Source organism: Phasianus colchicus, chromosome 2 (assembly GCF_987193195.1).
Source record: "Phasianus colchicus chromosome 2, bPhaCol1.hap1.1, whole genome shotgun sequence".
Taxonomy (NCBI): domain Eukaryota; kingdom Metazoa; phylum Chordata; class Aves; order Galliformes; family Phasianidae; genus Phasianus; species Phasianus colchicus.
The window spans coordinates 23,469,102-23,493,056 of record NC_143437.1 but is presented as its reverse complement, the minus strand read 5'-3'; the positions used below and the strand labels follow the sequence as shown (position 1 = coordinate 23,493,056).

Sequence of the window (23,955 nt, the reverse complement as noted above, 5' to 3'; positions counted from 1 at the left end):
GTTTTGAAACAGATATAATAGGCAAAGTTAAAAAACCCACAAGTGTTTTAAAGGGAAATGCAAAGCACACTTCTTCAGAATTTAAAACAACTTCTGTTAAAACCAAGGAGGAAGGTCACACTGCATTGGTCTGGCAGCGAGGTTTTGTACCTTTCTTCAAATGAACTGGTAATAAATGAAGTTAAATACGAATTTCTGGACTAGAGAGAAAGTTCTTGAAGGTCACCAAGGAGATGAAAGGTATTACCTTGGGTTTTCCTATACAACTGGTAAAAATAGCAGCTTCCTTTAATTCAACTGTGCATTCCTTGTTCAATTACTGTAAAACAAATTCTGAGCGATAATGAAGAAAACAAAGCTTTTTTGTCAATTTACTTTTGCCTTTGACAAACATATGCATTATGGTATCTACTGCTTCATTATACTGAACTATAATTCAGGATGCACAACTATATTCCAGCTTTACTGTGCTTCAGAATATATAACAATTACAAACAAGCATTACAAGAGCATTTTTTAGTAAGACACTGTTCACCAGTGCTTACTGAACTTAAAAATGCTTTTATAGCAACTGACAAAGGAAAAACCACATGCAGGTAGATCTCATTCAGAGCAGAGTTGAAGCAAAGAACTGGAATTACTGCTTTTATGATTTACTGCTTTTATGGACATATTCTCCACGCACATACACACATGCAATGATTAACTGCCATAATTCAGTGCAAACAGTAATAAAAGGAAGTTAAAGCGCCTTCCTTTAGCAAGCTTCAGAAGTACATACTGAGACAACACCTTGACACGAGGCCTCCTCATGCCCAAGAAAGTACTTTGCATCCATGACATACAGCATTTGAAGTGTGAGTTTTCTGCTTGAGCACGCCTGCACAAGCAATTCACACATGAATTATTTACACACACACACCTGAGTACAAAAGTAACAAATTCAAGTCTAAGTCCAGTAGGCATGCAAACTGCTTTGCAGATATGCTCTGTAACACATTCTGGCAAATGAGAGTAAGAATACTTGCTAAGTACACAGTAAACTTAAAGTCCCTCTGAAAATATTTCATTCCATTTGACGCTCATTAGTGACAATTTGGTAGGGAATAAGCACCAAATGGAAGGTTATTTTCTCATCACAGACTATGGAGCTCTCTATACCATAATGGGGGACACCTGTGCATCCTATTGTAGGGTACCTGCTTTGGAAGGGGGGGGTGGGACTCAATGCTCTCTTGTGGCCCTTCCAGCCCTTGCAATTCTGTGACAGCCAGACTGAGATAGGTCTCCTGCCTGACATGACAAAATATCCACATCCTACAAATTCAGCCCATAATTCAAAAGCACCAGCTTTTGAAAACTTCACAACAGATCTCAGAAATCTGAAGGACTAAAGGGAAGACCTACCATGCCCAGTGTGACATAAACATGAAAAAGGAAGTAGACAAACCACACCACTAAGGGAACATTCCTGTAGCTTCTGGGGGACCCGAGGCACACAGAAGCTGAGAGCTACCCATGCAGTACAGCTGGGCTTCAGATAAAAACTGTTTACTGTAAGGAATCTACTTTTAGCGGGGGGGGGGTTGAACTCAGTGTTCTCCAGAGGGCCCTTCCAACTCCAATAATTCTGCAATTCTCTGACTACTGGCTCATTTAACCAACAGCACATTTCTAAAATAGTCATTATTTGCTTCTTCATTTATGTTTAAAACGCATTCAAATGTTTTTCCCTGACAAGCAAAAAAAAAAAAACAAAAACAAAAACACAAAACACCTCTGAAACATGCCTATGCCCACAAGCATGATAACTGTAGTTTTCTAAAAATAGACTATTTACTGTAACATCTACTTGCTATCCATATGAAAGACTAAATCATCCCAAATCTCAGGAAAGCTCTCTGCTTTTGCTTCTCCAAAGGAGATGTGTTTTTCAGTGTAAACACTAACCCTGTGAGAACAAGGATAGGGAAAAAAGAGTGGGTGGGAGTTTTTCCTTTTCCTTGGGTTCAGTTTCACCGGCTGCTCATTGTTTACAGGCGATGCTCTACCTTTCCATTGTTTCAAACACATCCCCCACCCCTTTTTTCAATCCCTTAGAGGCAAGCACATAGATAAAGCACTCTGTTTTTCTCCCTGTATTTAAAGTTTGGTTGACCTTGGTTTTGAGTTTACATCAGTGTTCTGTTTCAATCTGTACACTCATGTTCATCCTGCTCCCTTCCTTCACAAGACAGTAATTAAGCCACTGCAAATCCTATTAGTCCAACATAATTTTCTTGTCTCCTTGTCATTCCCTCCTGCTGATTCATCAGATTACTCTGTATTTCTTTATGAGTTTGCCTAGTCTTAACTAAAATAGTAATTGATGATTCTTACACAGTTTTTTTTTGTCATTTCGCAATACTACTCGCACTGAAGGCAAGGATGCACATTTTTGGAACACTGCAACTCCCTCATCCTTCAACTTCAATTGAACTTTTTTGGTATATTCATCTGGCCACAATAGCTTGCTATGTATATTTCAGTGCACCAGATCAAGCACCATCCAACAGCTTGAAAATAATTCATTCTTATTAACAAGACAAAACAAACCCCACAGAACTGAACTACTCACCACCACAGCCCTTCTACTTTTTCATTTAACTACCAATTACAGAAGGAACTATTGCAACTCTTCCTATTTTTGTGAGGTGACACATTACAGAACAGGCCATCTGCCTCACAGACCTATCACCCATTCTGATTTCCTTCCTATGCATTTGTCTCAAGCATTTTATGACTTTCTGTATTGGTTTCAGCAGGGCTGAATTTCCCTTTTCTAAAAGATCCCTGTTGACTCAGTCTTGCTCTATTACTTGTCTCCCAACTTCCCTTCCCCCCTCCTCCAGCTTTTTTATTTTAAGGAGAGGAGCCGCGTTTGTTTTTTCCCCTCCCCTTCTGAGACCAGATGTTACTTAAAACTTTTATGATCTAAATTTAATTACTCAGATTTCTTACCTTCCTAAGTTAATGCTATCAGGAATTTGTCTGAAGGTGATAGGGAAATAAATCCTTCCTCCACAAATTCACTGCAATTGTATACACTGACATTCGTTATCAGCTCAGAGTTTCTAATTTTTATGTGCTTTCCTGTATATTAGTTAATTAGGCAGTTATTAACAACCTTGATGTTCAAAACAAAACCACATATTGCCCATACTAGGATACATAAACATGGCTTAGTTTCCTTTATGTATTACGAAGATATTCAAAACATTTTCCAGTCCAGGCTAATCTGCTTTAGCTTTAAAAAAGCAAAAAGTGTGGGGATGGAGACAGAAGAGGAAGACTCTAACTGTTAACTGATTTTTTTATTTTTATTATTATTATTTTTTTTTAATCATGGCCAGCATGCCTGAGTTTAAATAATTACAACTGCTGTAATAGAAATTAGAAAATAGAGAAACCTGACTGCAATTTTCTTTCTCAGAAGGCAGGCAATAAAAACTGAGGGAACCTGTGAAAGCACACACAGCTTAGATCCTCTTTCCAGATCAGTAATTCTGAAGTCCAACAAACACCTTTCAATAGAGAACTGCATTTTTTAAAAGTTCTTACGCTGGCAAAAAAAAAAAAAAAAACCAACAAAAAAAACTTCCTTCATATTCCAAGTTAAAAGTATAAGTAGGAAAAACTGTATCTATCATTTTGAATGATAACTAAGTCTTTCAGCTAACCTGAATCAATGAGAAAATCTTCCATTTACCATAAGCAAAAACAAAATAAAATAGCCTAATATCACAATTCTAATTACATCTCTGATATTATCTGGATCAGTAATTAGTTAATATTGGGAAAGTTCATTGCATAGGTAAAATATTTTTAATAGACCTTGTACTAGATGTACAAAAAAAGTGCAAAGCTAAGCCCACTAGAGCACAATTTGATGCAAAATACAAGTCAGGAGAATCAGTCTTTTTTTTTTTTCCTTCTCCATTTTAAATGTAATCTAGTAATTCTCACCGTATCTAGATACATTTAGGTACACTATAATTTCCAGTTTCCATACTTACATGTTTGTGAATTTTGTTTAAAATACAGCAGTATTTTAATACTACTTAACAGTACTAATTGTAACTTGTCTGCCACATGCAGAGACCTTTCAAAATTCAGAGACATTTAAAATCAATTTTGCACTTTTTAGTCTATTCTATGAATTACATTGAAGTCCAAATTTTGATTCAAATTCAAATGTGAAGAAAAAAAAATATTTTAAAAATACCTTTATTTTTTGGCTCAGTCCACTTGTCAGAAATACCAGACCGTTTTACAGAGGCACAAACAGTAATGCCAGCTCTTCATGTAAATTTCGAAGCCATACACACGTCTTCCTTTAAAATCCTTATTCAGAGCATGTTTCTAGCATTTTAGAAGGTAAGGATTTTCTGTTTCATGCCTACCTATTCTCTTTCTCTGATATATGTTCCCTGTTCAGCACTGTCGAGCTGCAGGAATGCATACCTCAGGAGGAGAACGCTTTCTTGGAAATAGCCTGCAGGTTAAGGGGCTGTCTTAATGGAGACTAAATTAGTTCTTCATTGCTTATTCTTCCTAAAAATGCCATTACTGTTACCTTATGCTCAAAAACTCAGCAATAAAAAGATCAGAAAATAAATAAGTGTCTGAAAGGAAGGAGCTAATAGCTCATTTATGGAAGTTCTACTTTCATTTTAAGTCTCTGAGCTAAGCTTAAAATGCATAGGTCAACAGCTACTTACACTACTGGAGACACCATTTATGTCATTTTGTGTACCAGCTATATATCAGCTATCAGCTGTATTCAAGCAAAACACATAACTCACCAAAGCAGAGAACAAAAATATTATTCTACAACTAAAGCAAAACAGAAAAGAGGAATGTCTGGTTATTTTTAAGCACCTCCATCGAAGTTGTACAAGATTCCTAATACTGGCAGTTCCTTTTGGTCAGCCCAAGAGGAAAAGTACATGTGGTAACGCATAATTAGTATTTCGAGGAAGAATACATTTGTTTCTGAATCTCCAGAATTCACAATCAAGAGATTCCATCTCTAGCACACAGAAGTACAAAAGATCAGTGCCATTACAGCAAATTAAATCAAAAGCCTCAAGATAAGCTTTTCCACAAAGTAGGTTCGTTTTGCTTCACTGCCAGCATGAAGAGATGTTTGAGTTGATACCGAAAAAGCAGACTAACATCAACAGGTGCAATAATTGTTTCAATTTGGAAAAGTAAACCTTCAACACAGCTGGAGAGCACCTTTTAAAACAGTTTTCTTCCCCGAACACCTGATGAGGATTTGAATTTCTTCAGTATCATTGACTAATCATTCTTCCTTATCTATTACATCCTGTCCTTTAAACAGATAATGTTACATTTTCAAAGCAAGCGATGCAGTAAAATTTTAGATCCTTCAGAATTTAAACAAAAATGGAAGAGTTATTTCCCCATCTTCATGTGTTACCATGGAAAGGATGAAGAAACCAAGCCACCGCTTCAAGGAAAAAGAATACTAGCAATGGTATTGACCAGTGAAAGCACTGGTCAGTTAGGGTGGCAGTAGTATAGGCTGGAAGGGACCTAAGGAGATCACCCAGTACAACCTCTTGCTAAAGCAATCAGCTATGAACACATGAATTTCAAAAAACCCTCTCACTTCTTTTTGTTTATATCTTTAACATCAGCTAAAGCTACAAAATAGTGGGGTTTTTTTCCTCCTTTTTAAATACATGGGTATTTATTTAAATATGACTGAAAATGGGTACACACACACAATAGAGAGCATCCAAAAGAGGGCTACAAAGATGGTGAAGAATCCACAAGGCAAGGTGTGTGAGAAACAGCTGAGGTCCCTGGATTTGCTCAGCCCAGAGCAGAGGAGCTTAGGGGAGGCCTCATGGCAGCTTGCAGCTCCTCACAGGGAGCAAAGGAGCAGCCTTGACAGCAACAGGGCTGGAGGGGATGGTATGGAGCTGTTTTAGGTTTATACTAGGCATTCGGTAAAGGTTCCTTAACAAAAGGTGCACTGCCCCAACAACAGCTGCCCCTAGACCAGCAGCTGTGCTCCAGCGTGAGCCAGCAGCTCTGAAGAGCTGCACTTCCCCAGAGCAGAGTGTAAATCTCACCACATTTTCCCCTTGGTTTCACCTAGCCCCTCTCTAATAGGCCTCCCGAAACCTGCATGGTGAATGCAGCTTTCTTCAAATGGCCTATTTGAGTGTGTGTACATGCCTAGGGGTGGTTTTGTTTGGTTTGGAGCAGTTAAACTTGTCAGAAGACTTGAGAAAAATCACCTAAAGGAGACATGCTCTTGCGTAAGACATTAGTTTAAGCATGCTGAAAACTGATGCAACACAGAAATGTGTCTTCCTTTATTATTTTTAGCACGGGGATCCACCTCCCTGCTGCCACAAGCTACACAGAGGGAATATTCAAATAATCTTCCTGTAAGTGAGCAGAAATTATGCACGCTTACTGGGCAGGGTAATTACCACTGCCATTATAATGCATGTTAATTGTGCATGGCCTCAGATGGTTAAACAAGCACCATCAGAGAGTCACCACTGGACTTTCAAGGCACACAGCGAAAGTCAATTGTTCTAAATACTTTACTAAAAAAGTAAAAAAATAGCAGTGTCAATCATAGCTGTCACAGCTTCAAACAACTGGGCCTACTAACAATGGAAAACACTGAGGCCATACAGACACAGGAGGCTTGCCACCACTCATAAACCTGGCTGGAACCCCTCTGCAGTGCAATTTCCCAGTTCCTGGAGCAAATGCCCATCCACCAGCCCCAAATCCTGCCAACAAGCAGGCAGTCACTGCCAGTGCATTATTTCAAATACCTGCCTGCACCTGGGGAGAATGAGGGAGCAAAGCAGCTGAGCCCCAGAGCAGAGGAACAGGTGGTAGGTACTGATCACACAGTGAGCAGGTATATTAAATTGCCTTTAAATTCTGCCTCAACTCTGTTTTTAATTCATTTTTACTTACATTTGCACTCTCACTATGCTTCCAATTCTTCTGACGAATTTCAGATATCATTTGTTGCAATCCACAGAAAATGTTTATTTGTTTTTTCCCATGTTAGTTTTTTTGCCCCCTTCATAGATGAACTGTCTTCTTGTTCTAACAAAATATTTACTAAATACAAAATGCCATGCAGTTACAGACTGAGCTCTGGCTCCAGCTCTGGTGTGTCCATATAGTGCACAACTCCAAGAGCTCCTGCTTTACAGGGCAGGCATCATTAGACAATTCCACATGTGACTGTGATAACTGTGTACCAAGAAAGTTACAAGTTGCAGTTTCCAAACAAGCTTTTGCTTTCTGTTTCAGTAGCTGATAAAAAGAAAAGGCATGCTCAAAATTCATACTAATGCATCCATCCCCAGCTATGTTCCTAACAAGATGTTATTATAATCTGATATTTTTAGAGCTCCAGTTCTTTAGTTATTATCTACCCCGTTATACCTGCTGAAATCACAAAATCTGCTGAAATTATGCAAAGCTTTTATTGAAAATAAAAGACAAAAAAAAGTCACATCCTCAAAAAAAAAAAAAGTCATGCAATCATAATCCCACAGGCAACTTGATGAAGTTCTTCTGTATGGAATTTCCTCCAAAGCTATAAGTCCCAGATCTCAATGGCACAGCTGGTTGATCCAGTGGAACTACTCTGTCTATATTCAATCCCACAGTCTCCACAGAACAGATTAAAGATCAGGGTCATATTTCATCAGAATTTTTCTGTGCCTATTTCTAACAGCACAGAATTCTAATTAAACTAAAGCTCACAGCAAGCTGTTCTCAAATAAACGCAGCAGCAATTACTAGATTACCAGCAATTATTAGAGCAGCAATTACATTCACCAAAATTAACTTGGCAGACTGACTAAGGTGTTTTAAACAGCTGTATAGCTGCAAATCAGTGGTTATGCAAAGGGGAACATGCATCTCATGATCAACAGAACTACTTAAAAGTTCGTTGTCCTCTATAGATAGACTAGTTACTGATGTGCATCAGGAACCTAAGGATTGCATGTGATCTTGACTAAGTCACAACAAAGACCAGATTTTCCAGTTTCATATATATATTAGTATATATATTAGTGTGTGTATATATAAACTGCAGCTGGATACGCTTCGGGCAACATATGAATAGGAATAAAATAAACAGAAAAACATAATATTCACCATTGCTCCTAACAAAGTAAATAACACATCTTCCATCAATTTTTACTGGGCTGCCAGTTGAAACACCTTTTACTTTTCTTGTGTAATTGATGGGAGACTTAGAGAGTATTCCTGTTATTATTAAGTATTCCTGTTAGCATCAATCTGTACCTCTATCACCTCACACAACAAAAGATCATGATTTTACTTTGTGCTTCCAGCAAACTCAAGGATTTAAGAACAAAAGGTCAACGCACCTACAGTCTCCTCTATGTATGAGTTATTGACATGTCAAACTAGTACCATACACAACTGAATAAATTCATGTGTAGAACGGATTTTTCCAGGTTAACTGCAAGAATGTTAAGTTAAAAAAAATATATGGATTTAGAGAGAAAGCGTTACTTAGTTTGATCATAACCTTCAAAGAAATTGTATCAACGCTTATAACAACTAATTCATATGAGAACTTTCTATGGCAAAGTGTGTATTTTTTGCTCATTTTCAAAGCCTCCTGTTCTGATCTCTGTCATAATATGGTCTGATCATTAAAAAAAAAGTGAGTTCTGGTGTGATGAAAATTAAAGTTCTTTCATCACAGTGTCTCAAAGAGACATCCATCTAAATCATCTTTCAAATGCTTGCATGCCTGCAGAGCCAAGGTACTCCTATAGCTTTTGACAATCAGAGCTACTTGGCATAGTTAAAAGGCATGCAAACACATCTTTGTTATTGTGCAAACTTTTCTGAGTCCAACTCAAACAAAATAAAAAAGAAAAATGTACAAATAATAATGGATCTGGTGAGGTTAGCAAAATGAGTATACTTACCAAGGCACAATTTAAAGTTTACCTGAATTAAATAAGGGTATGTGTATATATTTGAGATAAAGGATATGCACTGAACACATGTGCCAAAACAAGAGTACAAAGAAGCATCTCTAGAGTGGCAATGCCTTCCAAAGATACTATGCTACAGAGATCCAGCTCTACAAAACCTATGCACGTACCTGAACACTTTTTCTGCAGCACAAGCCAAACTCTTCCCGAGCCCGACCCTATGTTAATCCCCTTTTCCCCCCCAGTGCCCATGCTTGAGTGGCTGCACTGCATCCACGGAGCAGCACAGCTATGCTCAAAGCTCCTACTCCCTGCAGTACTTTTAGGGATAGGAATTTTCAACTTGCTAAACTAAGATTTACGCTCACTATTCTATTAAGTATCAGTCATAAAACAATTGATTGCTGCTGTCAATTTGAGGGAAAAGGAACGGGGATAAAGAGGGAGATGTCAAGGAAGGAGAGCAGGAACGTGGGTGTACAACTCTTGAATCTGACAATGCAGGGCCATACAGGACTGTCACACAGAGCTGCTGGCTGAGCCCCAGCCCTTCAAGCACTACTGCTGTGCTCTGCTGAAACCTTTCCTCCACACAGCACCATCCTCACTTAACAGCCGCATTCCTCACATTCACACAGTAGGAAGAGCTCTGAGAGCTCACTGATATCAATGGCTCTGAGCTGGAAACATATTCTCTCATCCCTGTTTGTTCTCTAGCATTTCCCTGCTCAATGTTTCCCAGCTACGACTTCCTTACACCCACTGTGACTGTCAGGCTATACAAAAAGCCATTCTCCAGCAAAATGGCAAACACCACTAATTACCTACTTCACAGTTCAGATAATAATTTGCAAAACAGAATTCCAACTATGATTTGTCATCAGCACTGGAAAAGAATATCCCAAATCATAAAAGAAATTCATAAAAATGACTTAAATACATGACCGATTTTAAAGTAAGGTTGAAAAACTAAAAATAGTTGCAATGTGTTCACCTGACACTCTGCTTCTACTGTCATCTATTTCTCTTCAAACCACTTTTTTTCCCTCCATCAAGCTGACCATAGAAGTCCTCCACACTCAACCACTGCAATAAAACTCAAAAAACCCACCAACTCATACCAAAGAAATTAAAACAACTGCAATTCTCCATTTAATTTCATTCTAGTTCAAATTACTTAGAATGTACTACTTTCAAGATGGATTTAGACTGGTAAAAAAATAATAATTTTAATCTACTGGAGTCTGTTCTTCCCACAATCAAATCCTTCTTAAAATCAATGATGTATTTTAAACGACTACAATACAAATCATTTGTTCTGCTATTCAGACTTTCATTTATCTCCTTATCAAATATGCATTTGCGAAGCACAAGGATTGAATGATCATTTTTACATAAAATTTTTAAAAGTTACATGAAAAACTAGCTGGGCTATTGGGCTCCATGTGGTGGTTAGTGGTTCTGGTTTAATGGTCTCAGCAGCAGCTGTTTTCAAGCAGTGCTCCCCACAGGTCAGTAGGGAGGTCAATACCACCTCATCTATCCATTGGGGTGAATGCACCCTCATCCTGCATGTGCAGGATACCAACCTGGGGCAGGACTGAAAAGGTAGAGCTGGCTGCCCCTCACCAGTATCAGGACTGGCTGGAAGACTGGATTGACAGTAGCATCACAAAATGCAGCAAAGAAACGCAGAACTCTGCAACAGCAGGATAACCTTACACAGCAGTACAGGCTGGGGTGACCAAGGAAAGGAGCTGGGGATCCAGGCAGACAAACAGCAAGGAACCACCAGAGCATCTTTGCAGCCATCAATGTTGACCACACACGGGGTTGTGTGAGCAAAAATGCAGCCAGAAGGCTAGCAGAAATAATTATTCCTTTCTGGGTGACAGCTTAGACGTATCCAAATTTGGAGACTGACCAACTGGAGAGAGTTTGGAGATCACTGAGACCAAAAGCAGGCTGCAGCACATGTGTGATCTCAGAGAAAAAACTGAGCTCGTTCAGCCTATGGAAAAGTCAAATGGGATATAATTGTACTCTTCACTAACTTGGGGGCAAAGGCTACAAAGAACAAAACATCCAGCTGCTGAGAGGTGCACGGTGAAGGGGCATGCATGAAGGAAACAACACAAATCACAAAATGGGAGCTCCAACTTAGCAGTTTGGTTTAGTGCTAAAACTCTCCTAATACAGACTTCTTATTTTTTTTTCCTATCCATACCAGTTAAAGCATTTCCAACCTTGGAGAAGTTCAAAATTCAGATCCCAAATAAGACAATCAGATCCCAAAGGCAACGCTGCTGGGGGAGGGGGATGCTGGACCAGCTGACCTCCAGAGGTTCCAGACTACAATTTTCAGTGATTCCATAATCTATTCTTGGAGGTCAGACTCAGTATAGGATTACAAATATAATATACCAACAAGTCAAAATATACTGCCAGCCAGACGGCAGGAATAGAAAATCCACTCTATGGTCTTTTGATACATTCTCGTTAGCAGATGCTCTAAAAGGTTGGGTCACCTTCAGTGCTCATTCTTAAGGGAAAGGGCAAGACAAAAAATAAATAAATAGCCAGAAATACACAAAGTTTTTCTGACATCTGTATGCAAGAACATCCACATAACATACAGCAGATGATACAGATTTTCATCAGTGAAAACTGATTACCCCTGAGCAACAGACAGAGGTAGCCAAGAAGCTAATAGTACAAATTTAACAGCAAATAAACACATGGGACAAAAGCAATCTGAAATGGAAAGTTTTTTTCTAAGATGCTCTCTGACATTCTACTCCCATGAGGCCATATTCTGAAGTCCATGACTGGTTTATAAACATCTCAACAAAACCTGAAGTATATTATTAAGGGCTGCTTCAAAAGTAACATCTCCTATTTTATTATGTTGGCCCATGCCACCAGAGGTAGATGGTGGACGTATGGCAGTAGAACTTGAACCTTCCCAACAATATTCTGTTAAATGTTGCTGCTATGTGACAGATGGCAACAGAGGGACAGTATGGCACAATGGTATATGATGTGGAAGAGCACGTGAAGCAAAGGTGTGCCACTGAATTCCTCCATGTGGAAAAAATGGCACCCTCTGACATTAATTGATGCTTTCTGAATGTTTATGGAAACCAAACAGTGGGTGAGAGTGCAGTGAGGTGGTGGGTGGTGCATTTCAGCAGTGGTCACAGTGGGGCACCTCCACTGGTGCCATTTTTTTTTTTTTTTTTTTTTTTTTTTTTTTACAGTCATGGCATACAGGTTCTTGTTCATCACTGGTGAAAATGTATAACTAATGGTGATGACTATGTTGAAAAGAGTGTTTTGTAACTGAGAGTTTGTTCCATCAAACTGTGTTATGGTGGTCTTTGTTTCTGCTGTGGTTTCCATGGAAATAAGCAGAAGGCATTACTTTCAGAGCAACATATGTACATATGCATCACTCAACTTCTCTCTGTGGAGAGATTCGCTGTAGAGCATCCAATTTCATTATGAAACATAATCAGATAAACTTGCAGAAATAGAAGCATATGATAGATAGCCAAAGTCACTATAAAATCTATAACAAACAATCCAGGGAAAATAGATTTCCTGTAACAGAGCTGATGCAGCAATCTTCACTCCAATATAAATGTCTGCCTAGTGCCTCAAAAAGGCAGTATTGTTGCATTTGGGAATTTATTGATGCTGATCAACAGAACTTCGCCAGTGAGAGAGGAACAGCACAGATCTATACTAGATAGTATTAAACCTGCTGTGATTTTGTTGTGAGTACCAAAAATTTTTCATTAAAGTCGACTGTGATAATTTCAATTTATGGTGACAGACAGCCCTCACTTCAGAAAGCCCACTAAGGAGGAGAGGGAAAAAATGTTGTTCCAGTGTGTGACAGCTTAAACTGGAAGCAGACAGAAGTATACTAAGCTTTTAAACAATGCAAATTATTCTATACATAAAATACAACACTAATTATTGCTTTTTGGTAGTAAATATAGTGAAGATATTGAATGCTTGAACTCAATGCTAGCTTTGGAAGACTAGCTGAAATTAACTATTAAATTTGAAACCTGTCTCTAATTCCTATTTTCTAGCAAGGTGAAATAATTAACAGCAACCTGCACAGGTGGAAAAACCAAGGAACCAGTAAACTCTTGGACATAAATCATATTGAAGGACCTATTACACATAGGTTACAGCAACTAAATACAATTGTAAACCCAGCTGCAAATGAGAACTCATAAGCATTTAGCAAGTCAGATATTCAATCCAGCCATAAAAAGGTGAAGAAGTTCAGCACAGAGTTTCCCTGTCCTTAAAATGTTGAGAAACGTAATAGAATTCTGAATGAAGAACTGAGACTTGCTTGTTTCTTCACTGATCTCACAATGACCAATAGAGAAGTTCACTTCAGGGTCAGCGATGATCTTCAAAATGTCAAGAAGCAAGGAGGATGGGGTTAGGAACAAGATTTTTGTATGTGCAAAATCATACACAGACTCAGACCTTCCTATCCCATGATTACATGGGTACACCTCATTTAGGCTAATAAGAATGCTATTCTCATATAAGAATTACTATTTTGAGGAGTTTTCTGTTGTCACTTAAGATGGCAAATTTCAGGTGGTTTCATCACTGTTAAGCGAAGAATTCAATTTACTCTTCCTCTGGAATAAAGGCAAGCTTGTCCAGTACTGTGACTCTCACAAAAATCATAGAATCACCAAGCTTAGAAAAGACCTTCAAAATCATCCAGTCCAACCATCCACCTACCATCAATATTTCCCCACTAAACCACATCCCTTAGTACAACCAAAATACAACAAAATATTTACCTCCACAGAAATACTGCTTAAAGTTGTGGTCATTTACAAAAAAGAACTGCACAAACAAATTGAGGATGCTGAGGTGAGCATGTGTGGGTAAAAGTTTAGAAGTTAAAACATTGATGATTTATGTAGTAAAAGGAAAAGATCTGTAATTAAGAAATATGGAGGCCAAGACATATCGTACAGAGAGAGTATACAAGAATGTTAGTACTGATTTGGAAAACACAGCCTTTACTATAAGAGCTTCTATGTGAGCAGAAATCTACTGAGTTGGGCATAATTTACTTCTACAAGAAAAAAAAGAGAGGGGAAAACAATCTTCCACTATTATGAAGATTCCTTGTTTCACAGGCAGAAATGCCACATTTTCTGCAACATCTGGTAAAATGGGTATCTTGGAATGTATTGAATTAGCACTCCTGGAATAGTATCAAAAACACAGTTAAGATGTTAAGTATTAAATTCCTTATCACTGTTGCGGAGTCGCAAATTTATACTTCAAGCATACACTACATTCATGCAAAATAAAACCACTTGCAATGATCACAAAAGTAACATGCAAACACACATTGGTCCCAGCAGATTTTGCTACCTCCTCAATTGCAAAGGAATAAAACCAAAAATAATTCAACCAACATATGTCTGCAAATCAGCTAAAAAGCAAATAACAAGCCCTACATGCACAGATGTAAGGAGAGAAAAATAGAACACTGAAACCCTTAGAGCAAGTGTGGTAGAGCTTGATCGGTGACTGAAGATGCCAACACTTATCAGTATCTAATTCTTGCCTGTTGGCTTGCAAGTGTCATTTACAAAAATGCATTCTGAGTGAATGAGAGGCACTTCATGACTCAAGATAGCATGGCATCAGAAATTCAGAATAGATACATCTTGGTTAAACCATTTGGAAAATGGAATACAACTGAATAACCACTTGGACATTTGAAGGAAGTCAGAAGTCACATCCAGTGACTTGGTGTAATGGTTCACTAGACTTGAACAGACTAGAGGTTTAGTTGTGTCTACCAGAAGCATCTAGAAAACCACATTACGCAATCACACATATTTGTCACTCAAGTTACTCTTATTTGGACAATCAGAGGGCACCACAAAAAGCAGGTGAAACTAATGCAGCTAAGGAAACAAGATCAGAACCATTTCACAGTATGCTTCTATAAATTTAAATCCCATGTGGCAATTGCCCTACTAAAATTTGGTGCTTTTAACTTGATGCGTTAGGATTGTAAGCTGTGAGCACCTGCCTTTGTGTGCAAAAGCAGCTGCAACTCCTTTTGTGAGCAGTTTTACTGAGCTTTTTCAGCAACATTTTTTAGATTCGGGACCATGCCTAACAGTTTCCTCTTCAGAAATCTCCAGCTAAAAATTTCAAACACTTCTACAAGAAGAGCAAAGAAATCAAAAGGTATTTTTCAGACTATTTTTCTTTTCTTTTTTTTTTTTTTTTTTTTGAGGAGGAACTTCTCTACAAGGAAATTAATTACTTCACATTCAGGTATGTCATTCAACAGTGGGAGAAAATATATCATTTAAAAATACCACACATTTTTATGCAAATATCTTTCAGCACATTTTAGTTACTGCAATTCCTTGTGGCAACCCAGGCTATGAAATGAGGCCACACAATGCTCATGTAGTATCAAAATTACTACATATTAAGAATTCCATTCTCATGAAGCAGCTTTTGCTATGTAGAAGACGACACTATGGGTCACCTGCTTGTAAAGATAGTTGGCATTTCTTTAATCTTAAGTAATTAAAAACCCCACCAGTCACCTCCACTACTTCCCTTTAGTACTCAAATGTAATAATGCATCATCTTCTCCCTATTTTTTTTTTTAATTTATTTTACACAGACCAAAGTATTTAATTTACTTATGTTTAAGCATTTAACTCATAGGCACAGTGTATGTTATATTCTGTTAACCCACATTCACCAAGAGGAGGTATCTGCACCTCCTGTTATAGCATCACCCTTCTTTTCTTCCAAATTTTAATTCCTCCTAGTGGTTTAATTCCTCATTTAGCAGCTGGCAACCCTGCCCAAGGCAGAGGGGTTCCTTCCAACCCAAGTCATTCTGTGGTTCCATAGCTCCAGGAAATTACTGCCATGTGGACCTTTGCTCTTCATGCCCAATTTCTACCCAAAGGCAATTTCTGTGGAAACAGTGAGCACAACTGCTTCAGCCATTTTTCAAGCTGTCTGTGCATACGCTCCAGATTTTCCTTGTACTACAATCAGAAAATCAGTGCTGACAAAATCTACACATCTCTGTACTAAAACACGGTTCACTTGAGTTGCTCCAGGAGCTGAGGAACACACCTGCCCCACCAGCCCTACACCCTTTGCAGAGGCACAGGCAGGCAGGTTTTGTCAGCCTGCAATGGTTTCACTCCAGGTTTCGCTCATCGCCCTTCAGTAAAATAATGTTGCCTTGTAGAACAGTCTAAACCAATGTTTCTGAGAGGCTGAATCCTACCAGCATGGTAGGAAACGGGAGGCTGAGAAGTCCCCTGAGAAAAAGAAGCTGCAGATGGGTGTGGTGATAGTATCTTCCTGAAGGCCTGCTGCTACTAGAAAACAATCAGAGCTTAAAAATTGCCAGACAGGCCTCACTGGTGCTACATCAGCTGTTTAAAAACAAAACAAAAAACACAGTAAAGAGCTCCCTGCAGCACTGTACACATAACCACCATCATGTGTCAAGGCAAGTTTTCCAGGTTTAGCAATGCTAAAATGAATGGAACAGTCACAGAATTTCACTTGCAAAGCAGTGCTTCCAAGAGCATCCTACAACAATGATCAAGAAGCAAATCAAAGCTGAATATTGCAAAAGGTAGCTCACTCCCTGAGTCCTCAACATAGCTCCTTGAAATTACTCTCCCTTTTATACACGAGGACTTGTGAATATGTTCACATTTGCACATTCAGTGAGTGAACTAACTTTTCAGACATAGGGGCCAGTTTTTATGAAAGCAACAAAACCATTTAAAATACAGAATTCAAACCAAAAGAAAAAAAAAGACACACAGATAAAGATGATTACAAAGGCACATCACACTTCTGGCTATTCCTCCTAAGATGCTCCAATCAATTTAAAAGTGCTGTGTGAAAACAGGACAAGCCTAACAAAATGCTTACGATAGCAAACCCAGTCCTCCATTCCACTAAATCTTGCTCCACTTCTAATCCTGGCCTCCTTCCTAGTGGCATTTCAGAAATAGCACTGTACACTAGGATTTGTACTCCAGAAGCTATTTTACTTAGTTGCATTTTTCCATAAAGGTATAAAATACAACTCTTCTTCAAAAATCAAGATGATTTCTCTCAAATCACAGATACTTCTAACATCAGTTGAAATTGATTGAAAAAAAGTAATTGCTAACATTTTATTGAAATTTACATTTATTGTAAAAAGGATTTACCATTGAGCTCTCTTTTTTTTTTTTTTTAAACACTACACAAAGAAAAGTAACAATCTGCAGACAAAAACAGCAGCTAATATTTCAAAGCATGCAGAGAATATCTTCACTTAAAGAGTAGTTGGAAGTCACTGGGGAAACCTTCCCAAGGCTTAAAAATAAAAGGTTCTGAAGTCCTACTTTGTACTTTGCATGACTTCTGAGCAATCACTAAACAATACTGTTAGCCCTAAGAAGTAATAAAAGCAGCAAAAAGCTCTTAGCCATGGAAATGAGTTTTCCAGATACTCTGATTTTGTAATTGTAATGGCCAAGATTAAATTCTACACCGTCATGGAGTAAATGCAGCAGAAAATACACAGCCTTTCTTAAACTCCAGAAATTTGGCATTGACAGCAGAAACAAACCAAGAGAGGATGAAGATGAATAAGCAAGATAGAACCAGCACTTCTATCACACAGAGACCCCATGTGATGCTGTGGCAAAAAGAATCTATTGACATGGGTAAAGTTGATATTTCCTCTAACACCAAGTTATAAAATACTGTTAAAACTGTTTGAGAAATAAGTAAATAAAAACAAAGGAAAATAGAGACGCACAGAGTTAGAACGGCAGGGATTATTCCACGTTACCACGTGGAATACCACATCCCAGTGCCTTATCACAAGGAATAAGCAAACAAGCACCAGTAAGGACTTGAAAACCTAGTGGGGCATTTCTCATGGGGATCAAAGATGATCAAATAGCCTAGAGCAGGAGGGCAAGAGAACTGGAAAGACTACTCAAAAGCACTCCTCATGCAAGAAAGTCCCACGCAACCTGATATATAGGAACAATTCTGACTTCATCAACTATAACATGAAATTGCACTTCTTCCACCATGCCAACAAGTACAGCTGCAATTTCTGAGTTGAGGTATTTAACCACTGCTTTCAACAACATGAACTAAGCTCACATTTCTATTTCTAAGGTTCCTATTGTAACAAAAGGGTCTTTAAATTATCTGATAATCACAAAGTACTCCATTCTCTTTTGAGCAGAGAAGCATTAAGCAAAATAAACTGGCAAGCTCTCAAGGCATGTTTCTTTCAAAAGTAGTTGCAGGGTGCACTAGTGTTGGCAGCCAGAGTCAAGGTTGCAAAACAATTCCATTATAATATTGTTTTAGAGGTTTTTAACTTTCTCAAATATTTACCTTTTTATTTAAAAGGTTTCACGTTCACTGTGGGAATACTCTTGATAAGCATCTGAATAGGCTTTTAAAAAACACATCGAAAATAATCACACTGTAAAAACACAATCACTTAGGGACTGCATAACAAGAAAGGTCTATACAATCAATCAAAGCCTAACACATCCCTGATTTGTGATAGTGCAGCTATGCAAACTATGTAGCCAAAATGTTGGGGATGAGGGGGAATAAACAGGGAAGTAGAATAGATTTATACATCTAGCAAACCAACTTTTTTTTTTTTTAAACACATTTAAAATATGCCAGGTTTTTTTTGTTTGGGTTTTTAATAAAAAAAATTCTGAAGAAATTCAGTCCAAAATAATGAATTATAAACCATCAACGTTCCATCTGGAGTTATTCAAAAGCACATATGGTCATATTGCTAACATAGAAAAAATCTGTAATTTGATACTTATTCACCTTTCTTGTGAATAGCTGCTCCACAACATACTAGCTTTAAATATGGTGCTCACAATCTGGTCTTGTAAATTAAAAATTAAGTCATTAAGTCATTAATTGGAGGCTACTCTCATGAAAGGTATAAATGTGACAAAACTGGAATTAAGTTAGCTGCTGTTTTATTTTAGAACACAGCAACTGTAAATCCCAATTAAAATATGCACACATTCCAGATGAGAAAATATAACTACCTTAGTAAAGACAACTAGCAAATAGCGATGATGAGAGACCTCCATGCCTGGGCTCTTTGTGGAGGGCAAAGTCAAGTCAACAAGTCTCAAAGCTCCTCAGAAAGGCTGGATGACTTCTCCAGCATGACTAAAAGGAGGTGAAAGTTACTACTCTTGCCCGAAGACATACAAGAGAGTAGTTGTCAACAGCAAACCATCTAACTCAGCAACCATAAATCATTAATTAACCTCCTGCAGAATCCAGCCTTCTAATTCTAAATACATTATGTTATCATACCTCATTATGAATGAGGTTGTGAGAAGCACTCATCTTGTTCATTTTCTCTGCTTCTCAAACACAGCCATTAGCCAGTGTTAACAGGAAGAGGGTTTATAAGGGCTGATTAGTTAAAAAAAAAAAAAAAAAAGTAATAATTACAATAACTCTTCTGTTCCCAAGCCAGGAGAGCCTGGCTCTCAGAAACACCTCTTTATTGGATCCAGTTTGCCTTATGCCTAATGAGGCATCATCAAACAGATGAGCTTACACACTCAACAAGCAAAGCATGGTCCTGGAGACAGGAGCATATATTGTTCTTGCACCAAGGAGGGAACGTAGGCAGAACGCAACCAGAAATCAAGTCAGTCTGGTTTGCTCTTGCCACCAATTTTAGCAACATTTTCATACAGACAGGAACAGTGACATACCAAAGGACGACAAATACTACATCAAAACTGAATCTTTTCTAAATAGCTTAATATGCAGCTCCTCTCTAGGGTACACTGAAAGGAAGCAGAAAGAAAAATGCAGAATTCCTGCAAAATGCAAATGGCATTAACAAGACCACAATATGAGGTAGAGTAAATAACTATAATTACGTATAATATCTTGATAATTACAATAACTGCTCTATATGGCTTTATAGGTTACCTTTCTAGATCAATAAAATAGAAAAGCAGCACTGGAAAGCACCATTAAGTAAAACTGAGTTCAACTACAAAGTCAAAGATAAGTTTCCTACTGATTATGTTGATGCATATTAGGTTCAGAAACGTCTTCTCACTGATAAAGCACCTGTATATGCTACACAGGTGAAAGAGAACATGTACAGCAAGAAATCATTAACTTTAACAATACTCAACACACAGATCAGCTATAAAAGAAGCAGGGAATCTTCAGTGATCTGAGGTTGCACATCCTTCTGGGCTTCCTGTTTTAAGTACGTAATTGATGCAATAAAAGTCCATGGAAAAATGACTCATGTCAAACAAAGTAATCAAGCCATAATGATTAACAAAGAATTGGAACATACTTATAGTATAAAAACACTTCTCAAATGAAAGTGCCCTTAAATACTATGTTTTATTCAAAGTTAAAGTGTAGCTCTATTCTGCAAAAAAGTTATGCGATATTTCCATAGGTAAAATCATCTTAAAATCCAGCAACTGTTCTGCAAATAAACAAACAAAAAACTAAGTAAAACAAAACAACAACACAGATGTGAACTTTGGGGATCTCAAGAAGTATTTTACAATAACAGGAAAACAATTGCTTAATTTGCTAAACTAACCCTAAAAAACTACTTTCAGTGCTACAGCAGTATGGCTAATGGTCATCGATTAGAATACATAAAACTAAAGGAAAAGAAGAAAGACATGTGGCAGCTATCATCTCATTAAAGAAGAATGGCTCTTGTTAGAGGAGAACAGAAGAGAAGATTCCTATTGAACTGAGCAGGCAATGCAGCGCTGAAGCAGCCACTTTCTGCTTTAAGCTCCCTGGAAATGGCCCAGCAACATGTGAAGTTCTCACAGACTCAAAGTGATTCGGTTTTCCATTTCGAAAATATTGTCAGTTAACAAAAAGCAAAAGCTAAATTGCTAAAACCTATTCTAACAGCTGCTTCCAGAAGATGGAAAATTGCTTGTACAACACGGAAATCACCTAGTAAGCATCTGAGGAGTGTACAGGTTAGAAGAGTGACATCATGTGTCCATGATAACCAAGAGCACTGCAGAAGAATGGGGGGCATGTTGTGCACTATCAGATTTGGACCAACAAATCTGATAGTGATTAGCAGAGCAGGGCTGTACAGGAACAGCTGCCAGCATGCCACAGCAATCCTCGGGTTTGAGGGGCGACTTTATGCCATTGCCAGCACAAAGCTGGGGGCATGCAGCCATGGAGCCAACGTCAGAACAGTGACAGGATCACAGCCACCAGCTGGAGCTGTGGAACCACCAACTGTCATTTAGAGAGGACACAGAAAGCTTCACCATTTCCCTGTTTTTTTCCCTCCGGTACAAAAAAGTCCAAAGTGTACATTGACTTCAGGTCCCATCACTCGCCCTAGCACAGGAGCACTACTAAGAATGACCACAGCATTTGCTTTCTTTGCTGTCAAGTACACTACAAGGACCAGCCTCACCTTCCCTGCTTCTCCTGTCTGAGGATGAGAACTTAGCTGTGCAGCTAACAGCAAAAATAGTCAGGGCCCACCTCAGGAATTTTGCAGCAAAAACTTGAAGTTCAACAGCAGTTGTCAAAAAAACCCAGAAGGAACAAGAATCGAAACAAAACATCCATACAGACACTAGGGGGTGGGGGCAAGTAGTTCTAAAAATGACACAGTGTTGGAAACTCCAGGTATTTATAGTGGTGAGCATGATATTATGGCAGCCCAACACAATAGGAAGAAATACGAGTTGCTCAGCAGAGCCTCATTCCAGACAGCTGCAGCCTGTCAGCATCCCCGTGACACTTCTCAGAGGGCAGCTGAGGGTGGCTCCCATCGCCTTTGATTGCAGCAGGCCTTCCTTTCAGACATCTGCCAGCAGGACCCCAGCTCTGCCTCCTGGCACCTCAAGCACCAAGGTGGAGAGAAGGAGACACGTAACTGGAGGCCATTGACCAGCTGCTCCTCACACAGCTTGGAGGAGGTGAGGGACAGCACATGCTATGCATGCTGCAAAAAGGGGCACATCTGTGCACAAGCAAAGCTGATGACACTCAGTATGACCACCACCATGAAACGCTCATGTCCATAGCTTTACTCTGTAGAGAATGATATGGATCTAAAGTACAACAGGACAAGGCTGTTAGCCAGTGATCCTTAATATCCCAGGGCAGTTAAGGGTGAACAGAAGGCTCTCAGATGACATTGGTCCTACCCAATTTTCCTCTTAAAATGGCTACACAAAGGTCATAAGATGGCACACAAGAGCTGTTTGCCAAATTGTAGTTCATCTTGAACAAGTGACTTCATCCTAGTAAATATTTATATACTTTTTTACCTGCTAATTACTTTAACTTCAAAAGTATTTGAGTTTTAATCTGTACAACACTGAATGCAGAAGACTTGCAAATAACAGTAGCACAAAGAAAGGGAAAAAAAACTACTCCAGAATCAGCTTATAGCTTCACAAAAGCAAAACACATGTTACAGTGAATAAGATAATCATAATCCTGAAAATAAACTGGGCAGATATATCGCACAGTACCTGAAAAATGGAAGTATGTAATACAATAGGAATATTTCAAATGGAGAATGGACATATACTGTAATTGGAATGTAAGAATACTATATAATAACTTCACTCAGTTTCCACATAAGTCAAAAAGACCTGTTCTAGATGCTGCACAAAATGCATCATATCACCAGGTCAAGAACAAACAGTAACAGCATTCTTTGAAATAGTCAATTATGAACAAGAAATTGCCAGAACTTCAATCCCTTTACATTAAAGCTGGTTTAGCAATTAAATATGTGTGTGCATCAAATTCTGGAAATTTCCCAGATAGTCCTGGAAACAAAAAAAAGAATTAGTCAAACTGTGTATGTTTAAATTTATCTTTAAGTGAAGGTGGAAAGGTAGCTATATCTATGTCCCTATCAAGTACAAATGCACACATACTGATAAATCCAGTACATGCTACATGCTGCAGATACTCTATGTATGCTTTATTACCAATTTCACTTTCTTGCAATTCCTTCTGCCATTTTATCAATAGTTTTGGAAAAAAAAAAATTCCCTTTATGGTTTATAAAAAGGGAACAGTGAATGCTGACATTAATTCACAAAAGCTGCAGCCAAGTTACAGCTTTGAGTTCTTTTACTGCTAAAGCTGCTCTAGCTGTACCAACAGGAAATTGAAATTTCTACTGCAAATAATAAATACGTAAATGCAGATAATTAAAAGCACGTTAGCAAGAACCTCTACACTCATACACCTCTATTATTTAGCTAGTCAATAACTGAACCAATGTTCAGAGAACGCACAGACATTAGGTCATATTTTCTATTTGGAGGTTTCAAATCACTTGAGATAGGAAGGAAAAAAAAGAGGGGAGCAGCACTATGCAAGTCAGGTCTCATTTGGGTTTCAAACCTCAGCTGCAGGGAAACAACAGGTAAAATTTCAACTGAAACAGCCATAATGTCATATTTACTTTATTGATTTAAAGCGTAGACAGAATTTCAAATGCACAGTTTGCAAGCCATAAATGTTTGATTTGAAAGAAAATCAGGAGTAAAGCATACATTAAGCTGTTCAGGTACATAGCAAGAGGCAGTGCCTGATACTTGCACATCTTGCAAGCTCCAGAAGCAGAAGTTCTGTAACACCTTACCACACAGTACCAAATGGCTTGCAATCCTCCTGGTTGGCAGGGATTATGACTTCAGCACCTGACTATTAAAATCCAAATTAACCACTCTCCCAACTTCATATTCCTCTAATGGCAAAGAGTAGAACATATAGAAAAAAAAAATAT

At 38.3% G+C, this 23,955-nt stretch overlaps 1 protein-coding gene across 3 annotated transcripts in view; it reads right to left on the bottom strand.

The window, feature by feature from the left end:
* The window catches only part of EML4 (EMAP like 4), a 153,656-nt gene that overhangs the window by 117,208 nt on the left and 12,493 nt on the right, over nt 1-23,955 (bottom strand). The window lies entirely within an intron of this gene.